Below are 17,453 nucleotides of genomic sequence, written 5' to 3' on the forward strand. Positions count from 1 at the left end.
CAGGGGAGAAAACCTTGGAGGTGTTGATCAGCAGATGATGCTATTGAAAATGCAATTGCTGGTGGTCACCTGTAGTCATAATATGCGAAGTTGGTACCCAGTCATCTAGATAACACAATGTTTTGTTCTGTAACACTTGCACATTATGACACCCAGGGTGTTTAAGGATATCTGTAAGTGAAATAATTAAGCCAAGTTATAGTTGTACTAGTGTTACGTGTGTTCCAATAGAAATATGGTTATGCCAAGGCAATCTTATTCACTAAGGTCACAAGGCAGCTATGTGGCACTGTTATGCTCTCAGACAGCACAGAAGCATGAAATGAATAGTGAACTTGTCACAGAATCACAGAATTCTTCTCTGCAGGGATTGGGATGGTTTGTGCTTTCAAAGACATAACAGTAGCTTTGCTAATCATCAGTAATAGGGCATTGCACCAGCTCTTCTTGTCCCATTCCTGCAGTATGATTTTAGTTCAAAATCTTGACTGAGTCTTCAAGGGATTAGATTTTCATTGGAAAGGAATGAAATGGTAAGATCCAAGAAGCATTTCGCAAAGACATGAAATGTTGAAGACCTAGGGAAAAAAGTACAAAAGAAGTGAAAAGTGAGCTCCAGTTTGTCATCAGTTTCCCACAAAACAGAAGTATATGGCAACAGTCATAAGTGTATCCAATTTACCTTAAAAGGCTAAAACAGGGCATTGCTAATTTTGTCAAAGGAGGGTACCACATTTCCTGTTGATGAAGAGAAGTGTATCAAGTTAAAATGGGACCCCTTTGCCAAATTAATTCATATAGTATATATGCTTACTGGGTAAAAATCTTTTTATCCATTTAATATGGTATTGCCTGGATAATGAATCTGGATGTACCTTTCTAAGCAGGTTTGTTTAGTTTTTGCTGGGGGGGGTTGATTTTTTTGTTACTGCTTTTTTAAATCAGTCTGGGATACTAGGCGCATTCTTCTTCTTCCTGTCCTATGCTTGCTGCCATATGACCACTACTGTACCTAAGCTAGATGTTGCTTGTTAGTTCTAGTGAGCGTGACTTTTTCCTCAGGAGCCTACTGCATCAGAATATGATGATCAATAGTGAAACCACTCAAAAACTACTGTCTGGCAAAATAGAAGTGTCTAGAATGAGAATCAATGAACTTCAAATAGAAGTAAATTTCTACAAAGCCATCTGTTGTTGCTGTTGCTCTATGCAGTTACAAAGTTATTGCATCAGGGTTGGCCATTTCCATATGTACTGTCCTTATATACATGAATATTGGTGAGAAAAGATTTAAAAAGCTGGATTCTGAGGGTGCAATTAAATAGTATTGTCGTGATATTCCTGTAGGTTCATCTGTTTTGTTTCAGTTATGGGATGTACATACTGGAAAGATGTTAAAAGTCTCTTCTCTTTTTTTTTTTTTTTTTTTTTTTTTTTTTTGTTATAAAATTGTAGTAAATAGCTGAGGGGTCACTACACAGGCAAAGCACTTCAAGGACAAGTTTAAGGCACATCTTGATTTGTGTGGTGTCAGCTTCGCAGTGTGGAAGGCCACAGCTGAGGGCTGTCTGCTCTTGAGAGAAAATGTACTCACACTGTCAAAGCCTATGAATAAAATGGGAATGACACTGGGCAGCACAGAATGTGCCAGATAAAAGAAAATCAGGAAATTACACAGGTGGTAGCTCTTTGTACTACTATAATGTAAAATCTGATTAATTTCATAGCAGGTAAGATGAAGAAGTTGATTCTTCATACTGTGAGTCAACAGAAAAGCTCTGTTGTCTGTCATTGCTTGACTTTATTCACTGTCATGGCAATGGTATTATGCTCTTGAGATATTAATCTCTGAGATTTTGGTCTTGGATTTTTCATCACAGCTATATTTGAAAAACAAAACAAACCCAAATCCTGCTCCCTCAGACATCTTTAAAAGTATTGTACTTTGGATACAGAAGTTCTCGTTCCCAGCAGTTGAAGCATATTGCAGTAGTATGCTGTTTTAGGGTGACACAAAGTACTTAGAATGATGTTTAAGTGGTATTTTTCTCTACTGGTATGTTAATGTGGTTGATGAAAATGAATCATAAAGAGGATATAGTGGGAACAATGTACAGCTGACTGGCTGACACCTTACACATACTGTGTTATAATTGTTCAAAAGTAACTGCTCTCTGACTAGAGGGATGGTATCAGAAGCACCAAGGGATTTTCCTTACCTTACAAACATCTTTAATGGGTACATTTTATGATAAAAACAAGCAATGTAGACCTCTAGCATCTGGTGCTGTAGTGTGTTCACTGTTTTAAGATACTTCTGGCATGTGTTGGGAACTAAAATATCACCTGGAAATGTCACCATTTGTATTGTGTCTCCATCAGCCCATGACATAGTAAATCCTTTATGCACTCTGTACTGAAATAAAAGGGCTGTTGTGGCCCCTTGACTTCCTTCCATCTGACTCAGGTATATGCAGTTGTTAATAGAGCTGTCTGGCAGTGCTTTTCACCTCCTCAGCAATATCATCTTCATATCTGTCTCTATCTTTAGTTATTTCTCTGGTAACATGGTATAAAGATGGTCCTGCTGTGATAGGAGCTGCTGGTAATACAGGTTTACAGTCATTTTTTGAGTGATTTTGCATGCATGTGGAACAGTGACATTAGTAAAACTACTGTTGAAAGTCACATAGGAGTCCCGTGAGGAGAAAATAGGTTGACTTAAATTATGCAGCACACACTTCCAGAGTAGAAATAAAAAGTGGAAAAATGAAGAGAAAGTCCAGCTATGGGCACCATTAATGCTTAACCTTTAAGAATTAATGAAAATGTGAAGAGGAAAAACCACCATGCTGTCTTTCTCTAGAATAAATGCTGGGGCCATACCCAATGAAGTCTAGCAAGTAGAAGTCAGAGCTTCTCCAGGAAGGAAAATCACTGATAATTTAACATTGAAAACCCATAATATTTACTGCATTATGAACAAGAAAAGGCAAAGGAATGTCTTTAATCTATTGACATAAGATGGTGTGGGGCTGTTATATAGAAATAAGTATGTATTTTGGCTGATACATCAGAAAGCTTTTTCAGATAAGAACAATAAAGTAATCCAGTTATTCTAACCCTTGAGGGCAGTTAAGAAAAGCAGATAACAGTGTATTGCTGATATAGAAGAATAGAAGTCTGCAAGAGAGCCAGAACTTTGATCATGGAGGATTTGAATTCTTGAGATTTTGATTGTGATAACTATATTATTAAAAATATATTTTTGATGATAATACTGCATGGCTTAGTGAAGCATTTTGTGGGACAATCCACATATTCAAAGGCTATTTGGGAGCTAATCCTGTGAAGAAGACATGTCTAATTAGTAAAAAAGGAGCAGTAGGAAGCAGTGGTCACAGTATTATATGAACATACACTTTAAGAATAACTAAATAAAGAAAAGTTTAATTGTGAAGCAGGTGACGTTGAGGCAATATTTAAACGCCCTAAGGAGTTTAAATAACTATGTAACATGTAGTGAATCATTTAATAGAGAAATTTGAAATATTTGAAAAGTGTTAACAGCAATAATATTGTAACTTAGTTTAATTGAATTGATTTAATAAAGCAAACAAAAATTCTTAACTGGTGCACATAAAGAATAGTGTAAACAATAATCAGATGATTTCTTCCAAATATTTGCAAGAATAAGCATAGTAAAATACATCAAACAAGATCATGATAGAAGTGCAAAATTATGGAATATTGAAATACCAAAAAAAAAAAAAACCCAAGTATTCTACTTTTATTCCATACTTTGCTAGATTACGTTTAATGGTACATAGTAAAAAGAACTGTTCCGATGGAAAGAATCTGCGTTAAACGTCACGTGTATGCCTTCTTTGCCACGTTAAATGGTCATGTGTATGCCTTCTCCTTATCTAAAATAATGAAGCATAGAGATTGGATAGCAGTATAATGCAGTAAAGTGTCAGGCAGGAGAGAGACTTGAGTCTGCACCAGAAAGATGTAAGCCTTGAGCTTTGCCCTTGGTGGGGCTGCTATATTTTCTGAGGGGAAGCATGGAGCTTTTAGTTCAGGCTTACGCTGAAGCTGCTTTATGAATGGAGGCATTTAATATATGGTGTGAAAACATTTTTATCTAGACTATTTTATTGAAGCTGTAGGCATTCCACTATTACGTACCTTCTAAACCAGAATATGAATGGAGCAAAAGTAGTTCGAATGTTCATGGGTTTTGTCCTCTCTTCACAGGAGTCTCCTCCCCCTGAGCTTTGGATAGCATGTTCATCCAAGCCCTTCGTTTGAGTGATTGTATTTTCTTACTTGCATGTACTCTAATAAGAAAAATAAATGTTTTAGGGAGATAAACACCATTTGGACTTCTTACTGTGAAGGTATATATCAATTTACTCAAAACTAATCAAATTGCTTAATTGTGTCTACAGGAATGATGCCTTTGTGCAATAGTTTACAGAAAGGTGTGCCTTTGCTGCTGGTTGACAGAGATGAACTGTCACTATAGCAACAGAATAAATTAATTTAAAAAACAACAACAATAAAAAAAAGCAAAATCAAAACAAAAAACCCCACAAACAACACATCGCCAAACTTTTAAACAGGAAATGGGAAACTAGCAACTAATCTGTGATAAAACAGAATTTCTCCTGAAATTTATTTTATGAGTTTGTAAGTCTTCCCCATAGAATGTCATTGAAGTACGTAGTGTAAATGAGTCTCATATATAGATTTTTAAGGTGTAAATTCAGGCAGGGTAATATTGTGTTGTGAAATCATGTTCATGGAAATGTCTTCACAATTACTTTTCCATATGTCAAAAGGGGAAAAATATCAGCATTGTAATGGCAAGAGCAAGACTCAAAATAGCTCAACACACTGATCTAGGGAATTGGGTGCTCTCATCATATCCTGGATCTGTTATTTTCCATATCCTGTGACAAGCACTAACCACATGGTTTGTACCTTTGGCACAGAGTTGTATCTCATTCTACTCTGTCGTTTACTCATGGGAAGTAGTCAAGTTCCAGCAGGAAAGGTTGAGAGACCATCTTTAAAACATCTCGTAGCTTTATGCTTACTGAAGGGAGACAAGGAAAATTGAGAATCATGGTGTTGATGTGGAATAGAGAGAGACAGAATTTGGAATTCAGTGTTTTAGACTGATCTGGGGTAAATGAAAATGTGTGTGCATCTTTCTGTGACTAGAAATTCTATTATGAAGCTGATAAAAACCATTTTCAGTTTGGCTTCATCGGACTGACACTTGCCAGGTAAAACCTAATTAGATCTTTCAACAATTACTGTTTACAGACAACAGAACTGGCTGAGTTTTACTTAGAGAAGGTTGTATAAACCCTATTCATATGCTATATATATATATATATTTTTTTTTTTTTTGGCATCCCTGTTCATCAATTTTAACAGCAAATACCAAAAGTAACAACTTCTTCGAGGTGTGACTACCTGGGGCTTTTCAAAAGTTATCACTGGCCATATTGTATTGTGCTTTTATTTTGGCTGGAAACCTTCCTGGCCTGGAAAACTCTTCAGCATCTGTGTTCTGATACCATAAAAGCAGACACTGTGCTCTTCTCGAGAAGTGAGAGTTCATTCTCTCTTGCTCCTTTGCTTTCATTAATCTAAAACTACATTGTTTAGGCTGGTTTGTTGTGGTGTTGGATCATAGGCTGGATTTGGTGATCTCAGAGGTCTTTCTCAGCCCCAATAATTCTGTGATTCTGTGATTTTTTTGAACTCCAGCTTTGGACTTACATATGTGTAAATGCCAGTCATTTAAACACAAAAGAAACTCTTGCTTCAGGGTTTCAAGAGATTAATTAGGAAAAGTGTCCTATGTGTATCCTATCAGATGACTTAAGGCAAATAATTAGATACAAAATGTGTTACTTAAAAAAAAAAAAAAGTACGCATTTGTGTGCATGTCTGAAGAATATTTTAATCATTGAAGCTGCCAGCAGTAACGAAGCTGTCAGCAATCACGAATCCAAAACAAGTTCAAGATCCAGTTGCATTCTGTGAAGCATATGGCCCAATTATGTAGTTATTCTTAATGTATATCGTGGAAACACATTTCAAAGAGAAAAATGCAGGTAGCCTTTTGTGTGACATTTTCTATCCTTTTAATTGCTACCTTTTATTAAGAAAGCTGATGCTGCAGGACCCTAAGTTAATAATCTACACCAATTTGTGTTGCTTCAGAGAAGGGCTTTAATTTAAATCTTTTTACTTCTTTCTTTACTTTCTTCTGCTTTCCTGTATTGGATCTTAGTATGTTTAAAAGTGCTGTTGTGACATTTACATGGTATGACAGAAATTATAGTCTTTTCAAGAATATAGGTGAAACAGGACCATTCAGGTACTGAACTTGACGACCTTATCAGTCATCTCTTCACTTACTCTGTCCTTCCACCACAAAACTCTGTTACAGCTGTTCTTAACTATTGATTTGACCTTTGTTGTTGAGGGTTTTTTTTTTCCCAAATATCAATAAATCAACCTCTTAAATGCAATGAAAATTCAAAACTTCAGTTTGTCTTGTAACTTAGGGAGGGAGTCTGAGAAGCAGGTGGTTATAACCTTTATATATCTTGATTAGAAGAAATTGTGATATGTGTCTGAGCTTAGAAATGGGGTACAAATCTATCTGATGCCATTGTATGCACAATAGTAAAAGCTGAAGCTGAATATACTTCTTACTAGGTGTTTAATGCTTTGTGCAACTTTTTTTTATATCTAACTGTTATAATCAACATATACCCATTAAAGAAACAAATTGTGTTTATTAAAGAGGCCAAAGACCACATTAACAAGTGACAGAATAATTAATTTTACAGGGCTGAAAATAGGCATTCTCTCTTTTCCAGTTTCAAGCGTGATTCAACTCAGACTTTTTATTAATAATGATAAGGTGTTACTGACATACGAGCATAGTTCATTTACTGTGATATAGCAACAAATTTCACAGAGGAAAGTTTCATATTCTGGCAACCCTGTGGATAGGAATGTTCTCACACTTCTTTCAAAATTGTAACCAAAAAGAAAGAAAACATATTTAATTAAAAGTTTGGAAAATATGAAAATTATAGCAGAACACCCTATCTGTGTCCTATCATTATCTTTACCTTTCACCTGGACAGATATAACTGTGCTAATGACATCCTAATTTCCTCCCACACGTATAACTACAGCTCAACAATATTAGCTGGTGTGTTGCAAACAAGAATTAGATTTTGTATTTGAGAAGCAAAAGGCAGGAAGTTATTTGAATGTTATTATATAGCGCTTGTTCTGACAATATGATAATAGGAATATAAAGCATAAGTAAGTTTAGACCAAAGGTTGTACCACCTATACTAAGCTTCTTGAATCGTGAAGTTGAAGGTGACCCTTAACTCCTTTTAACTCTTACGCTGGTTTTATCTTGAAAGATTGGAGAAACGTCACATTAAAGGGTTGCTTTTATATCACACACACATAGTGGAAGGAGAAGAAAGGATTTTTTCAAGGAAAAGAAGTGGAGGAGAAAAGTGAGCATTGTAACAGATCACTGTGGAAAAATCTGTTGCACCAAAAGCAGGGAGAATTTCTTTTCTCATCTTCTGTCCTCTACCCTAACCACTCTCCAGACTGGCAATCTTCTCAACTAAATCCTTTGCCAGAGAATGGAATTTCTCAGTCAGGGTAACTCCTATGATCAATTATTAGATCCCACCCAGAATATGTTATTCATGATTACAGGAGACAAACTTGTGTCAGCTCAAAGTTTGAGCAGCTAGGCATGTGTCACTGTCAGGCAGCAGGGTGCAAGAAATGAGTTATGAGATTCCCTGGTGCATCAGAACAAGTAGCCAGACTATCCTCATCTCGTGTCCCAGTTCTACAGCAGTCATCAGTCCTGATATAAATATACAGAAAACTCATTTTTCAAGGCAGTTTTCTGGTTGGTTTTCTTGGCCTTGCCTTTCCTTTTCTTCACTCTCCCTGTCTTCTCCCTCAGAACGTTTGGGAAAGCACAAGATCCATTGGGGAAGAGGGTCTTCTAGAATCAGCCCAAGTACATGAATTACTGCTGCTAAACTGGGTGCTTTTTTTCTGGGCTCTAAGCAAAACTCCTTTAGCAAGGGTTCCTTTGTTAGGTAATGAAGTCTTCTTAGAGCTGGTCATTTATGCTGCTGATCTTCATAGCTTTAGTGGCCAGGAGCAGGTGTCCCTGCTTGTCTTTGTCACCAACTGCTCCTACTTGGATGTGTTCAGTTTCCGCTGTTATTGCCAGCCCCTTTCTGACTGGGTTCGTTGTCAGCGCTTCTACAGGAGCACCCTGCGCTCTCACACCATGCCCGTGTGGCTGTGCCAGCTGCTTAGTGCTCTTTGCCAGCACTATGGCTGCAGCTCTGCTCTCTCTCTACTTTGCTTTGCCAGACCTTTGCTCTCAGCAGCACTAGAAATGGTTTCAGTCTTTGTGGGGAAAAGTTTAATGCCACAATAGCCACTTGCAGGTCTTGTCAGAACTGGGGCTGCTCAGATTGCCTGAATGGATGCCCAGCATTTGTGAAAGAGAATGGAGGGCGGGGGGGTGGGGAAGGACTCAATGTTAAGTTCTGGAGTTTGCCTGGGCTTCAGCCCACTGCTCTAGCCTTCCAGTGACCATAGCCAGCTTCATTAACTGGAGGACCGCTTGGGGAGAGCTTTGGCTCCAGGCTTCTACTACTGTCTAGTGATTTTTCACTGATATTATTTAGCTGTTTGTCAATCTGTTCTGAATTGCAACTCTTTGTGAACAGTTGGTTTCAAAACAAGTCCTAAAACTTGCCACAAATTTTTCATAATAGATACATCCATGGTTTGTTTTACAGAAGCACCTAGAAGACTAAGCTGACATTCAGACAACCACTATCTAGAAGCTACCTGTACAGACCCTTAAATAAAATATTTACATAAGGAACTTCTCTACAAATAATTCTTGGGACCAAAAAGTGTCATCTCATCTGATCATTTGCTGTTGCATGCATGTTCCCTAGGATTTAGTGTGTTTTGACTTGGGCCATCTAGCTAGGAGAGTTCAGTAGGTTTATCACATAAGAAAATATTTTTCCAGTTGCTGTCCCACATGCTACAAGGAATTAAAATATAAGAATTTCATTAGTACCATATCAGTATAGTTATTTTTAGTTTAAATACTGTATTAAACTAAGTAAAATGCTCTTTATAATAATGCTTAAGAAGTCTGCAAACAGAAATCTTCTGGTGAGGTATAAGTTTACATTTCTTCACAAATAATGTCAGTACTTATGAGAATTGTGTGCAGTCATGAAAAGGGATTGACTGCTCTCTATAGTAGTTTTGGCACCTAGCTCTTGGACTGCCCTATATACATCTTTGTGATATTTTTCCTTTTATTGCACCGCTTGGATGGATTATGCATCAGCCATCAACAGCCTGTTTATGAAAGAGGGAGCACTCTGGGAATTGTCAGTAATATCTTCTGCATATCAGTGCATAATAATGAGGTTTTACCATTCAGTAAAACTGCTGTGGTCTGCAAAAGAGATTGCTTTTTACATTTCATTTTTCTTCCTTTAAAAAAATATTTTGAGGGGAGAGTGTCATTTTTTTATTATTATTTTTTGAAATAATGATTCCTAAATAGATAATGAGGAAAGTGTGAGCTGTTGTGTGGGCAAATGCTGATCAAAGTAGAAGAGTTACTATTTCTTATTCACATGAATATCTTAACGGCACATAAAATATTATCTCATTCTGGAATTGTAAAAAGCTAACAGGTCTTCATGTTTCAGGACATAAAATTCCATTCAATAAGTCTTTTTATTCACAAATGGTTCGATGGTATGTTGTTTTTCTTTGCTTGCTTAGGTACATGCTACTATATTTTCTTAAAATGTATTCCCAGGTTCATAATTTTTATGTGAGAGAATTTAGAGAGGAATGCTTAAAAGGCACTAGCAGGAGCTATATATAAATGTTTAAATTACAAGAAATATTTACAAAATATTTTCCAGCTTCCTGATATTGTTGAAGTGGGCTCGTCTGAGAGCTGTGGTATATGTTATTTTAAAATGTCTCTGCAGCCCATTTAGTTGATCATAGCTTGTGCTGTGATGATGTGTTGCTCTGTTTCCAAAGGAGATGGAGGAGCATCTTGATTCTAGTGATCTTGGCAATCCCTGAGAATCTCTGAACTTTGAGGAAAAATTAATCGAGTTTGTATTTCAGGCAATATAGCATGAGGTAACGTCAAGGGTATGCAGTTTGTTTCTGTTTGGATTTGCCAGGAAAAATTCATATATTGCTGACTCCCTATCATATGTCATTTGACTGTGTGAAGCCTGTAGGTAAGAGCCTTGGAAAAAGTCATGTGCTGGTGACAATCTCCTTGAGTAGCAGAGTATTACCTTTGTCTTCAGCTGGCACTTACACAGCAATTTCCTTGCAGTGTTCTGAGAAGACAGTTTGCTTTTTTTTGTATGGAATATTATCTATGTAAGTACTGATGATGTGGAGGCTAGGTAAGCCACACACTAAATAAGAATTGAAGCAGACAAGAGTTCTGTAGCTACAAACAGATCTCACATGTTTTCAGAGGGAGTGCTTTCACTGAGTAATACAGGAACACATTTCTCCCTTCAAGGGAACACTGGCAAGACACTGTCAGATTTTTTTTTTCTTTTTCCTACCTTCCGTAGACTACTAGTAACAATTCAGTTTTCAGTGGTCTAGCATTTTTAGAAGTGATTATTTTCCCCCTTCAATTAGGTTTGTTTTCTTTGTGTAAAATGGAACAACAAAACTAAATTGGTCAATTTATTGCCAGTACACTGACAAATGAGTTGTCAATTGGGTTTCTAACTAGGCTTCAATGGCCCGTAAGTATCCTCCTCCTTTGTCATTATGAGGGATGTTTCTTTTCATGTTTTGCTGTTATTGTCATAAGGCTAAGGTTAAAATCACTTCTGTAAATCTGTGTGAACCGAGTACCCAACATGTTAAGAAAAAAATATCAGACTAATCATTTCAAATTATCACTACATCACACTTTACAAATTTCTGGTTTTATAAAGCCAAAATTAATCTATTAACCTGTTTATCAACATTGCTGTAAACTAATAACTTGACAACATCTGTAACATAATGACATGTCCAGAGAAGGACAATGAGGGTGGTGAGAGGTCTTGAACACAAGTCCTGTGAGGAACAGCTGAGGGAGCTGGGGTTGCTCAGCCTGGAGAAGAGGAGGCTGAGGAGACACTTTCTTGCTCTTTACAACTACTTGAAAGGATGTTGTAGCAAGGTGGTTGCTGGCCTCTTCTCCCACGTAACAAGTGACAGGACAAGACAAAATGGCCTCACGTTGCAGCAGGGGAGATTTAGGTTGGATGTTAGGAAAAAATTCTTCACTGAAAGTATTATCTGGCATTGGAACAGGCTGCCCAGGGAAGTGTTGAGGTCACTGTCCCTGCAGGTGTTTAAAAGATGCTGTTTTTCAGACCTCCGAGAGCAGTTTGCTTCCTGATTATTTGAAGAGTAATTTTTCAGTATGCCTGAGTACTTCACATCTCACCTGCAAAATTAAGGCCAAACATTATCCACTGTGAATTTACTTCATCCTTTCATCCTTCCAGTATTAGCTGTTGCAGGACTGTCTTCTCCAGATATAAACTGTATACCACTTCCATCCCCGTCTATCCTTAACTTGCTAGCTAAGCCCTCAATAGAGATATGTTTGAAAAGTATTTGTAAAATCCCTTCATACGAGAGTCTTTACGGCAAAAAGATTGTTCTGTCTTATGGCGAGCTGTCATTAATGTTATCCATTACTACTGTAACTCGTGGTGCTTGAGAAATTTAATAAGCTAATTTTTTTTAGTGACTCAACCTTTCCTTGAGTTACACTCTGTCATGACCAACTTTGTCATTTATTTTTAATTATTATACTATGGTCTGTTCCTAACATAAGTACCATCAAAGTTTTATCATTTATTTTTTTCCCTTCAGATTGTTAAATGATAGACCTAAGCAATTAATCTACTGCCAATTCAGATGGAATTGAGATAAAGATGTAGAATTTTCACAAGGATTTATGGGTATATATCTTATTGTTCTTCCTGCTTCTCCATGAAAACGACTTCAGCTATTGCCCTGAGATTTCTCTCCATATTTTTGCTATACTACAGGAAAGATATACATCTTCTTTTTGGTGCTCTATGTAACATACCTCTACTGGGAGGTAAAAATGCAGACAGTTATTTCAAATGGGAATCACAGCTGAGGACTGCAAAAAGTGTATTTTTTTTTTTTCCCCAGAGACAGAATGAATCTTATCTCCAGTAATTTACATTTGGCAATAGAATCTGCTGTGCACTCCTCATTGGAAGTCATGGGCTCTGCAATTCCATTTCTGCACCTGATGTTCAGCTGAAGTATTATTTTGGGCAGTCCTTACTTAGCTGTGTTGTTGAGTGCCCTTTTAGTTTGAAAGAAAAATAATTTAGAATACAGTTCATCCAGTATGTCTGTAGATACTAGCACTGAAACAAGTTTTACAGCATAATGGAGTTTTAGAGTCTTGTCAGTGTTGCCATTGCAGTTTTGCATGTATCTTTTTCAATAAAGCAGCTTACATCCTAGCACATCACTGACAGCAGTTAAGTCATCTTGAAGTGCAAAAGTGATGGACATTTCTAATTCTAAATGTGTCTTTTCTCCATTTAATATGCTACTTGAAACACAGATTTCTCTCCTTCAAATATTGTGAATAATTTGGGGGGGAAAAAAAAGAAAAAGAAAAGTTTATTTAGGTTTGAAATAACACCATTGTTGAGTTAGACATCCTAGTGATGGCTTAGACTTTTTAGGTTTCTGCATTTTGCTGCTGCTCTTTGAGAAAGTGATTAGGTACTGGTGCTCAGCACCTCTAATACAGATGACAAGCATTTGATACCTCTTATTAACAGGGGTTGTATAAGATAAGACATTAATGTTTCATTGCTTCCTTTTGTCATTTATGTCTACACTGCCATGATTATATGATTATAAGTATGTGCCTACAAGTCTGTACTGCTCATACTACTGATTCTGGTCCTCTAAGTCAGTTTCATCCTGAAACCCATTACATGGTGGTTGTTCTCATACAAGTGTACAAAGTTTTCTTCTAAGTTTCAGCTGTTCATTTACTTGACTGTTTAACACTGATTTAGTTAAAAGCAAACATGATTTTGTGCTGCATGGCTTAAAAGTTTTCCAACTGAATATTTTCCACATTAAGAATATTTGGGGTCTGTCAGGTATTCTTTTTGACGTTGACTGGATTCTGTGGGAATATTAAGGAAAAACAAAACAATCACACAACAGATATCAGAACTGTAACTGGTAACTACATTTTAAATTCTGTTCTTGTACAATGCCTCTGAGTTTCTAGTCAGTTTAATGTAGTACATCTATGATATTAACTGGCTCATAATGATTTTGGTAGGAATCTGTAGAGACCCAGTTATGGTGCTATTATGATATGAGATTAGAATGGGGAGAAAACAAAAGGGCACATGTCCATGGAGGATTCATTAGGATGCTAATTTGATACCACTGTGATTATAGCAGTGAGATCTCAGTGTAAGCCTTTAGAGAACTTTTGATGATGTATAAATGAAAAGGTGTCAATGCACATTACACTGTCTTTAGAAAATTAATCAAACACTAAGAAAACATCATAAAAAGAAAATGGTCACCAGGTTTTTGCAGACCAGAGAATTTCCTGTCCCTTCAGTTTCAGCTTGTCATGTTTTTGTCAATCAGTGCATAAGATTGTGAGCTGTACTTTGCCTGCCAGCATTAGAACTGCTACAGAGAAAACATCCTTTGTTTTAGTGTTGGGTGTTTTTCCTTTCTTTTCTTCTTGACATTTCACAGGTGCAAATTATCCTACTCGGTTCAGGGAAATTAACTGACAAGTGGTTATGATGCAACTTCCAAGAGTATTAAGTTCTGGAAGTAGAGTAAATCCCATGACCTGGAGACTGGATTTGCTTACTAAAGCCTGCTTGTAGAAACTTGTCCCAAGGAAAATCTGCTATCTGGTCTCCCCAGTATTAGGGACGAGCAAGAGCTGGAATGGAGAAATAACTCTGAACTTGAGGTGATTTTTGTCAGAATAAAGGCCAGTTTTACCTATATTTTCAGATAGAAAGAACTCTTGGCATTTCAGCATGAGTAACTTTTGGAAGGATTACAACACAGGTGAATAATTTTTTATCTACTCTGCTAGGATATTTTGTAGAACTATTTGGTAAAATAAAGCTGTAAAATTTCAGAGTTTTAGATTTTTTTTTTTTAAACCGATATTTTTTAAGTTGATATTTGACTGGAAATGATGATGTAGAGAATGTGAACACCTTAAAAAGCCTGGAGTTTGAACTAAAATGGAAAAAGATTTTTCTGGTGCTTTTTCTGTTCTCATGTTCTGTAAATTGATTGTAGCTGGACAGAGATCTTCAGAGACATGTTTGCATGAATAGTTTTGTTGAGCAGGAGCTGTGTAATCTGATACTCAATCCTTTAAATTTTTTTATGCCACTAGTTCTTCACCACAAGAAAACCCAAAACAAAACAAAACAAAAACAAACAAAGAAACAAAAAACCCTTACCCAAAATAAAACAAGCAAACAAAACCAATGGAATGTAATGTTCCATTAAATGAAGCTAACAAACTTGTCTTTCTTACAAGGCTGAAATCAGTACTCTGTCATGTTTCTTTAGAATAATTCACTAGTGCTGTTGATCAGCATACAAGACCAATTTTAATCCTTAATAAACCAGACTGAAAAAATGGCAAGTCATAGACATATTTGTTTCCTAAATTCAACAACTACTGTGACTATGCAAGAGTGCTCCTTGGGGATAGCATATTTTCTTTGCAGGATAACTTCTGTTAGATGAGGTCAATGGCTGATATGTAACAGATTTATTTATAAGTAATAAATCAAATTTATATTGATAATATCTCTAACAAACTAATCAGAGACTGAATTATATTCACTTAAACTGAATTCAATCAAAGCAATGTTATCTTTAGAAATGAGATTGACTTCAGAAACGGAGAATATTTTTAAGTAGAGAATAAATTAAGATCTTGATCTGTAAAACACACAACTGGGGCTTTTGTTTCTCACTTTGATACAAAATGTTATCAAACATTGCAAAATGCAAAGATGCTCTAAATAAAAGCAGTGTTTTTCTTGATATAAAACTTTCCTTACAGCATGCAATCAGCTGAGACAAAGGAGAAATTCAGCCCAGCTCATTCCTAAAGCTTATTCCTCTACTGCATAAAGATTTGATGCTTGAAATGAGAGTTCTTAATGCCCCTCTGAAGCACCATTCTGGCCCTTCTGGGACCAGAGTTTTTAAATGGTTGCTAATTCTGAGTTCAATTGAAGTCACACATGTATACAAGTATACTCTTCACATATAGAGATATACATATTACGTGTATATATTAACCTATAGTAAATAAGTCTTACTTCCCACATATTTAAATGGAAAATAGGAGTATTGCTTATGATCAGCATATGAGTCTCTGTAGTAGGATATTGGCACACTCTCTAAATAAATGACAGAATGGGAACTCGTTCACAAGGAATTTAACAGCAGTGATCCAATCTGTCCACCAAGTCAATGAAAAATATTTGCTAAAAGTATTAAACAATGGTACGTTTCAAACACCCCAAAAATAAATATTCACACTCACAGGGATACAGATAAGATACAATTCATCACATTGACAGAAAATCTAGAACAGCGTTTGCAACAGAAGCACTTACAAAATAAAGAAAATTCTTAGTTCAAATTGCATGGCAAGTCTTCACAGCTATGCAACAGTGGGGTTATCACACAAATCTGAAAGAAATAAGCAATTGGTCTTGTTTGTTGATGTTATAGCTGTGATAGAGCAGTGCAATTAAAACGCTATTGAGATTCAGAGACAGGTTTCCAGGCAGTGAGGAAGCAATCCTGTCCTATGTCAAGATTCCATAAAATCTGCTGTAAGCTTCAGCTAAACTTTTTTACATGTTTTACTAAGGAGCTATTTGTTTCTGCTTTCTTTGACCTGTATTGCACTTCAATTTCAGTTACAATAAAAAGAAAATGCAAGACTTACTCACATGGTTGAAGGATACTAATTCCTGTCTTATCAAAAGTATTGGTCTTTGTAACCTTTCCCAGTGCTAGGTGACACCAGAGGCAGTTTAGAACCTCTTTGGAACAGATCACAGATTCTTGTCATTATGAAATCATCCTTCATTCCTGTTTTTTAAACTTTTTATTCAAGATCCTTCTGCCTGGCATTCAAATTTGTATATATCGAAATGGACTATTAGGCCTCAACACCTTTCTCCCTGATTCCGACAATCTTGCTTAATAACAGATGGGTTGAGTTTAAAACCTGTGGAAAAATTAGCCTCTAATTTTTATTCTATGCAAAGTTTAGTTCACTTTAATCACTTTTACCCTATTTTACGTTTTTTTTATTTCATACACTTGTGTAGCTACTTAGTAAAAATATATAACTTATGCATTTGTACTACAAACTGTTAATTTATATTAATTTTATGTCTTCTGTAATTATGGTGCTGTGCAATCTGTACAGTTGACAATCTTTTGGCAGAAACATCTACTGTAATATTTACAAGGAATTTCTGGCTCTGTTTAGTTTTCATTGTGCTCACAGTTATTCTCCTGAGTTATTTGGAATCTAGTATATAAAAATGGCTGTTGTTTACTTTGCTTCTTGACTAGTTAATCAAACATTTTAATATCTCAGAACTTCTCAAGAGAGAAATTTTACTCAAAAAAATCCATTGTACACACATAGAAAAAGTAAGGAAATTCTACTGGTACTGAAATAATTTGAGACTCTTTAAAGCTAAATTCCATCATGTAACCATTTCTAATTATTTGCTTATGAATTCCAGTCTCTCTCAGCATAACCCCCTGGAAGATTATTGCTTAATTTTCACTTTCATTAGCCAACTAGATAATTGGTGTAATTCCTAGATCTGTAGAGAAGACAGTTTGTATGGCTGAGGTAAAACATGTCAAAAAAAATTGCAATTGCAGTCAGAGTCAGATTTCTAGCAGAGTTCTGTACATTGGGAACTCTTTAGAAATGGTACACTTCTTTATTTCTGGTAGGTATTTTGCTTTCCAAAGGAAAGCTGCTAAACACTTCTTGAAACTGGTATTTTTGTAATTCATAGAAGCTTAAGCATCTTCCAAATTCAGATCACACTTCTGAGAAGAAGCATATGATTATAACTTAATTTTTATAATAAAAAATTTCATGTTTGTATTTTGTTCATGTGTCACTAAATGTGCTGTGATGAAATATCTACATC

Source organism: Indicator indicator, chromosome 17, assembly GCF_027791375.1.
Source record: "Indicator indicator isolate 239-I01 chromosome 17, UM_Iind_1.1, whole genome shotgun sequence".
Classification (NCBI taxonomy): domain Eukaryota; kingdom Metazoa; phylum Chordata; class Aves; order Piciformes; family Indicatoridae; genus Indicator; species Indicator indicator.